We start from the raw sequence: 8,669 nt of genomic DNA on the forward strand, positions 1-8,669 counted from the left end.
GAATCTAGCAGAGCTCCTGTGGCTTGTAGCCACAAGGGATTATGACCAATATTATTTTGTAAACGACGAGTTTCTCAGTAAAACATTGGGAAGATTTGACCAGCTCATTTGGCAGTGGCAATAAACTCAGAGCTTTGTCTGCCGCTCTGTCTCCACTAACTGCAAACAGTTTAGACCTGATATTTAACATCTAAATAGCCTCAATTAGATGGGAGGAGACCCTCCCAAATGGTCAGGCTAAGTCCCACTTGAAGCACAAGGGTGAAAATACGGTATCCTGATGCCCAATGATTTGTTCTACTGTTTACAAATAGCTACTGTTTACAAATAGCCTTCTTTAAGAATGAAGACCTTTCTTTTGGATTAGTAAATTGTTCCACGGGATAATTCAGACTGACTGGCAGCATCTGTTTTATGTGGAAATATGGGCACAATAGGGTGGAGAATTTTCTGTACCTGTGCTGCTTCACAGGGGATTGACTTTGGATATTCTCCCCTGCACGTATATAGGCTGCTGTGCAATGTGTTATCAGTTTTGTTTCCTGTTGGGACATGGTGTATAATGAATAACATACTTCTGTAGGAATTTTCAAGGAAACAATAATTCATACTAAAATGCATGAAACTTCTGGGTTTAACAAATATTTACAGAGATATCCTAAGGGTATCTGGGCATTCATGAATAATATGACCAGCAAACAGCGATTTAAAGCAAACCAAAATCAGTGGAAAATATTTGCAAGCTGGCAATTCAATATTTGACCAGCTGTGATCATTATGCAGTGCCCAGAGCTTCAGTACCTCTTCAGAATGAAAAAAGTAAATTTGCCACATGGACCTGCAGCTCACTCACTGCTACTGTGTGTCCCTGTAATAGGCAGGTGAATTGATAGCTAGGAACCGGAAAGATTAGAACTCAAACTGCTTTAATATATGAAATGAATAATTTCCAGGAATTGTGCAGGGGATTTAACTTGCTTTTTGGAAGACACAACTGATATCTAATCTACAGCTTGAAACCATGCTCACTGTCATGGTGCATGAGTGCTTTAACAGGTTGAGCATGAGTGTCTTGAAACTTCAGTGAGCCCAGCTGATCAGACCAATGTGTTCACAGGCAGCAAGCAGCAACATATTATGAGATTCGAGATTCTTTATCATCCTTCACGTGGATTACTTTTAAAGCACTAAGAATTGCTGTTAAATAAAGGAGGAGTAACACCTGTGAACAGACAGAAAACATGCTTGCTGCTTCAGATGAGCAGTAATGGTTAATAAGAGAGGCAATGACATCCACTCAAAACTTTCCATCTTTTCAATGATGTGTCACAGCATAAAGGGCATTATAGATGTCAGCTGATAAGGGAAGAGTAAGTAGAACTGACACAGTATTAGAGGGAGAGAACAGAGGAATTGGCTGGGCTGTCATATTCTGATGAGATAAACCTCCAGAGTTTCCTTTTCTCAGACACATATTCCACCAGTGCATGCTGGGTGCATATCCTCCTCGCAACATCCTGTAGTCTAGAAGTATGTGCAAAAGGCTTTTTTGTTTTCGTTTTTTTAAATTTACTAGATTTTGATTTTGCAAGATATCAGGAGGAATGTATGATTTGGTACAAAATTTAACATTTATGGCTTCGATATTTTTATATTAATTTTTCATCTCAAATTTTGCGCTGAGTTTATTGGTCATTTAAATTCCATCACAAAAAAATAAGCAAAGCATTTCTCTTCTTTTTGAGGACAGGATTCAATTATATCTTTCTCTCTGACTTTTCTGACTAGACAAAAAGGAACTGTACTGCTAGATAATCATAAATAAGGCAGTTAATAATTATTAATAGGTGAACTTTTGTACATACACCAGTAACGCAATCACATGCCAGCAAGTCCAAAAAATAGAATAAATTGCCCTCCATATTAAGAAAATAAAAAAAATGTGTGGCCTCCTGACCTGTAAACAAAGGCAAGGTCTGTACAACACGGCCAATACAAGTTCCAGTATGGGAACCAGTAGGCATGATGTAAAGCCAGTAGGTGGAAAGTTGAAAGGACAAACAAAAGTAGGTAGTTCTTCATGAAACATGTAGTTTAATAGAAAAAATCTCTTGACACGGGATGTCATGTATGTGAAAAGTTCAAAGGAGACTGGGCAAGTTCCCAAAAGAGAAATTCCTTGAGAGTTACAAGAAACAAGGAAACTAACCCTGACTCAGAAAGACTCTGAGCTGCAAGGGTTGCAGATTAGGAGGAATTATTAGGGGAAACATTAACTAAATTTGTTATGTTCTTCTATTCTCCTTTACGCATACAGGGCCTTTGGTTTGACTTAGAAGGGCTATTTTTACTCAATTTCTCATATAGTGTCCATGTTAGCTACATTAATAACCACTTTAAACCTTTTAGTCCTCTCAGGGGGTAAAGCATGCAAAAAGTTTTAAGAGATTGATCGGGGGTAGAGCATGCAAAAAGTTTTAAGAGATTGATGCTGTTTCTGAGTTAACTTTAATTCAGTTATCAGATGTTCCTGCTTGCTTTGGGATCATTAATCCAGTTTCTCCAAATCAATCACTCAGGTTTCCACTGTGCACCTCATAAAAGATCCAAAACTCAGCTTGTAGGAACAGGAGTCATAAAAACACAGTGGACACAAATCAGTCTCAGTAGCTTTATGGGTATGTTACTGTGTTTATAGATCCAGAACAAGGTTTACTTACAATGGGTAGTAGGTCCACCAGTAAAACTCAACAAATATTTAATAGTATGTGGCAGTTGTGTGACAGGATCAGAATCTGTTATCTCATTCTAGGGCCAGAGCAGTCCATAGGAACAATTTTCCAGCAAAAGGTATGGACAGGAGAATGGGGACATCTCCCTCCCTTGTAAAAGTGTCAGAACTCCTAGACACTGCAGTTCTGTAAGAGGCTCTGCTCTTAATTCCCATCTAGAAGAAAAGTGTTACTGGATTTGTCACCTGCCAGGCACGGTAATTCTGTAACAGCAGCTGTCTGAAAAAGTACATCCAGCCTGTCTAAGATGTGGAGGAAAAATAAACTTGAGGACAAAGTACTAGTTCAGCTCTCCTTCTTCTGTTTTTCCTCTGTCTCATGTTTGGGACATGCCATCCTGTCCTGTGTGAATAATGTGAGATATGTCCCATTGAGGACATACATACAAAAAGCTCTGTGTCGCTGTTCAGTAGAGTCATCTCAGGCTGCCTGCTGTCTTCTCAAATACAGTGTAGTTCACATTACTGCTTTTTTTAAATGCGTCACTTATTCAGCACTGAATTATAGCTGGACAATACTTCCTGGCTAAACTAAATAGGATAGTTGCACACACTGCAGTCTGTCTGTCACAGGTTGTCATTAAGATATTAATGGCCATCTGTAAGCAAAATACACATGCAGGGTATTATTAGCGCAAGCAATTTAGCTACTGTGCTTTTTGTCGATGTGAATGTAGTGCAAATTAAACTGTAGTTGGTTACAGCTGAAGAAGCTTTTACTTATCCTGTAATGAGCAGCTTCTAGTTTTCTCACAAAATCCATTCTTTCAATAACTACTTACAAGATGATCATGGAATTGCAAAGACTCTGTGCCTGTATCTTTTATTTCAGAGAGTCTGGTTGGAAAAACTTGGAAGGTTCCAGAACAGACTCTTTTTTCCTTTCCTGAGGGTGAAATATGATCTTCATTTTGGTGTAAATCGGAGTTCAGCCATTCACATTCAAGTTATGCCTATTTGACTGAAAATGTTTTGCCAATTAAATTTTTTTCTCTTCTGAAGCCAAGGTGGTGTTTTCTTTTTAAGGTGAAAAACAGTTTGTTAGAAAATAGTGCTCCCGCTGTAGAGCGAATTAGATGGCTACAGCACAGCTTTGCAGCCGGGGAAGACATAAGACTGTTTTAGAGTCAGTCTCTGGGGATCCAGTACTCCAATTCATTATGCTGTTTGTGTCTTAGAAATCCTCCAGAGTACAATCCAATGACCATTGAAGCCAACTGGCATTGAATGGTGTCATAAATTGGAATCTCATGATCGACAGTTTTTAAAAATCCCTCGACACAGGGGAAATTATTGATGCTTCTGGTGCAGTGGCAAAAAGGGCTAACACGAGCCATGGCTGCACGCATGGAAGGAGAGGTGTAGGAGTAAGGAGGTGGGTTTACCTCTGTCTTTGGCGCTGGTCAGGCTAATGCTGAAAGACCAGGTATAGTTCTGGCATCCATGATTTAAAAATAATATTGGAAAATCATAGAGAGTGCAGGAAGAACCAGGGTAATTAACTGAAGGATGGATACAATGCATGATGAAACACTGCTGTGAAAAATAGTGTCTTCTCCCTGTCAGGTCAAAACTGGATGCCTTTGAAGGTGTGATTTAGCAGAGGCATGTGAGGGGTATCTGGGATCTGCACAGAGGGTTAGACCAGTTTTCTGCTCATAGTTTTAAGCTCTATGAATCTACAAGAAGTGTGACAGCCGTTCTATAGGGTTCAGGAGCAATGAACCCATTTCCCCAGCTCTCTGAGCAAACGATATCCTAATTGAATCCAAGTATCCTGGCTTGCACAGGAGCAATGAGACAGCTGATTTCAGTTACAGGAACATTGTCTGTAAATGAATCTGGGCAGGTCGTTAATAGGGCGTCGGGGTGCTTGCTAGAAAATTATAAGGTGAAAAAAAAAAAGGAAAGGTTAGCTCACTGGACACAGCATACATTTCATTAGGTTTCTCAGCTTCTCAGCATGAAGTAATTTAAGAACTGTATGCCAATCCTGACTCTCATGTTTTTGGATTTATTTTAATTTTGAACCTTTTTATACTACTTTTTCCACTTATTTTTTACTCTGTTTCCAGTCTGTTTATTTTGATTGATGGTGATGCAGAGAGGTTATATATTGAAAACCTACTCTGTATTACTAGAATGAATGACTTTGTTTTCTTTAACTATTTTAAGCACACAAGATAGTAAGCCRAATAGGCAAAAAATTGAATTAGTAATTGTCATACGCAAAGTTCATAATTTACATTAAATGCTAAATATTTTTTGATGCTATGGTACTAAGTAAAAAGAACTAAACCTTTCAGTGCTTTTAGGTAAAAAAGACAGGAGAAAAATATGAATACTATCACTATGAAATTCCTTTATTCCCTGACCAGATGGCTGGAAGTTCTGGAAGGAGTATGGAAATTATTTCTGGTGTTTGATCAGCAGTGCCACATGTTAGAGRCACTTAACATGATGTGGACCCAGAGGGAGAGCTGTTTGATGCTTCCAAGATAAATGTCCACTGGAATTCTGGCCGACTGCTCAGTTCAACTATGATCAAGTCCCTTCTTATTTGCTGAACAAGTGTGCCACAGGTCTGTTTACTTGGCATTATTGCTCCAGAATGCTTTTTCTCGAAGCAATAATAATGTTTGCTTTCACGTCTGGAGGCATATTAATAAGTGAAGTAAAGCATAAGCTGGTTATTACGTTAGGTGCTTACTTTGTGTTGTTTGTTCTTCTTGTGTGTAAAAAGTTTGAGCTGTCTAATTGGGCAGCAGTAAGCAGTGTTTGTAGGTAATCAGCTACATACTGTAAATACTTAACAGGAAATACTTGAAGTGATAGGTTTGTAGAGGAAACAAGATGGTACTTGTGCATATGGCAATGCACAGCAAATGCATTAGCAGAAATCAGGACCTGTTGACTGGCATTTTATCTGGCATCTGGCTTTTAAGTAACACATTATCCCATTCTCCCTAATTTGAGAATAGCTACTTTTGTACTAGGCTGCTTATGCTAAATCCCTCTTATGCTGGAGTAGGAAGGGAGGCGAGGATGTGATATTTGAAGTTTCATCTCTTGGTAAGTACAACGGCCGTGAAACCTGAGTGTCCAGAGTACACTTATATATGAAGTAGGCCATCTCCTTTCAGTTCTTAGGGAATTCAGATTTGAGAGACTGTCAGAGCAGGAAGGAGTTGTGGGCTGATTGAAATAGCAATGAAACAGTTGTATTGCCTTTGGTCACAGTTTTGCAAAGTCATTCTTTCAGAGCTGCAAATCCAAGGGTTCATCCCACTTGCTCATTCCAGCCAGGTAAGGAAAGGTTTGTGGGAACACACAACTGGGGAGCACCAAGTTAGAGTACAGTTCTGTACTAATCCATGCTCACCATCCCACCGTATAATACCATTCAGAAACAGATCAAACTTCAAACAAATTAAACAGTAGGTCTACACTACTGCTAATAGGAGCAGTTTGTTCCAGAGGTTAAAAACTTCTTTATAATAGTTAGACTAAACTTGTTTCATGATCCTTTGTTCTTATGTTAGTGCTATCCTTTAGCTAAAGTTACCTTTTCCGCTAGAGTTTGCATTACAACTCTACTTCCTTGAGTATATCTGGGGACGATGCCCTTACCCCCCTTCTCTATAGTGTTCTGGATTATTTAGCTTTGCAAAATAAAGTCTACCTCTTTCAATCTCCTCTCATGAGTTATGTTCTCTTTTCCCTGATCCATTCAGTACCTCTGCTCCTCAGATCCGGTCTTCTGGCTGCGTTCTCGTTGGTGCTTTGCACAATGGCACTCATGCTTCCTTTTTAATGATAGGAATATCTCGGGAGATACATTCTATTATTTCACCCGCTTTTCTTCCCCATCCACATCACAAAATGTCTCATGATTTTTCTTCAGAAACACCCCAGCTTTTTCTTCCTTACTGTTTCCATCTCATGAGCTCTCTAATTAGATTTCTCATGAGTCTTCACATGCATGAATTGTACTTTGGCTGTGAAACTACATTCCATTTCTAACATTTCTCATACTACTCCAGTTCTTTCTCTGTTTTCCTGTGTCTTAATGATGCCTCTCAACTCTGGGTCACCAGCAAAGACTCCACTTTCAGAGCCAGATCACCAGGTTTTTCCCAAGATCTATCCTTGAGAAGCTTCACTAATAACTTCCTCTAATCCATTGCCATCTCCCCTTCAGTCCATTCCTCAATAATTTAATGCTTTGCTTTTATCTCCAGCTTGCCCAGCTTAGCTAGTAATTTCCCATGTACCAAACTGAGGGGACATTTTTTCCTGGAGAAAAACCTGCTGTGTTGCTGAAAGAGAAGTCTGATGAATCATCACAACCTGCCTGCAATAAAACTTTCTTCATGTGTTTCGTTTTGCTTTCCTTCAGAATTTGTTCTAAAACCTTGGACCTACTTATCAGAATAATAGGCCTCTAGTTGCTAGGACGCCCCTTTCCTCCCCCCCCCCCCTTTTTTTTTAACATAGGGACTTACAATCATATAGATAGGCTAATTAAGTTTGAGCTGTTGTTCTTGAAATTTCACAAGTGGATTATTTGAGTTCCAGCATGGAAGAGTACTCAGACCACTCAGATTAACTCTCCTCATGTTGTGACTCCCATCACTTCAATCACTGTCTCCTTAGGAAGTCTAAACTTCCCTTAATAAAATCATAGGATTGGAAGGGAAGGGAGGGTCCTTTGCCTAAGGCCACTAGCAGGATGATCTATACCTACAGAATTACTAATACTTAATTGCCCAACCTTTCCTAAAAACATTGGTGTGGAGACACTAGAGTTTTCCTATCTTTACTATTAAAAACAGTTTCCTTTGGGCCTAAAACAAATTTTACTTGTCTGCAGTTTAAACTCATTAGTTCCTGCTTCAGCCATCACGGAAATGGAGACCAGACTATTTCTTCTTTATCTGTAACAGACTTTTGTCTGTTTGAAGGCTACTATGTATCCCTCTATGTACTTTTTATTAGCATAAATAGTTCCTGGGTTTTGGCTCACACAAGTGGTTAAATTTTTTCAGATCCTGACCGCTCTTATTGCTTCCTTTTGGACAAACGTCTTTCTCAGAGCAACATGCTCCAATCTTGCAAAAATCTCATAGTCTTTCCTAGTGCTGAGTAGAATATAGGAATTAATTGACGCTCTTACTCACAGCACTCCTGCTTGAACTACAAATGACATTGCTGACTCATGTCCACCTTTTGATCTGCTATAACCCCAAGGTCTTTGCCTATAAAACTGCTGCCTAGCCAGTTGCCCCCTAGCTCAGATAAGTGTAGTTGATTTTTCCTGCCTAAATATTTTTTACTTTGCTCTTCTCTTTGATGGACTTTGTTCCATTTAGCTTCCTGCTAATTTTCAGAATGTTCCTTCAGTAGACAAGCTCATTTTGAATTTTCAATGTACTTGTAGTCCCTCCTTGCTCCATATCCTCTGCAAATTTAATAAACACACTTCCTATTCCATCATCCAAGTTAATGAAAATATTGAATAAATGTGGACTTAGGACAGACTCCTGCAGAATGTCACTCAATACACCCTTCCATTTGGATAATGAACCATTGATAAGTACTCGGTAAGTATAGATTTCCAATCACTTTTTCACCCACCTCATACCAGTTTCATCAAGATAGTATTTCCCTGGCTTGCTAATGAGAATGTCATGTGAGCAGCATCAAAAGCCTTATTAAGGTCAAATATGCCTATTGCTTCTCCTTTACTCACGCAGCCCTTTATCTGGTCAAAGAAGAATGATAGATGAATTTGACACAGCTAGTTCTTGACAAATCTATAACAGCTGTTGCTTATCCACTTTTTATCTTCTAGGAGTTGTCTTCCATGTGACAGTTT

This window comes from Apteryx rowi, unplaced genomic scaffold (assembly GCF_003343035.1).
Source record: "Apteryx rowi isolate R43461 unplaced genomic scaffold, aptRow1 scaffold_415, whole genome shotgun sequence".
In the NCBI taxonomy this organism is placed as follows: Eukaryota; Metazoa; Chordata; class Aves; order Apterygiformes; family Apterygidae; genus Apteryx; species Apteryx rowi.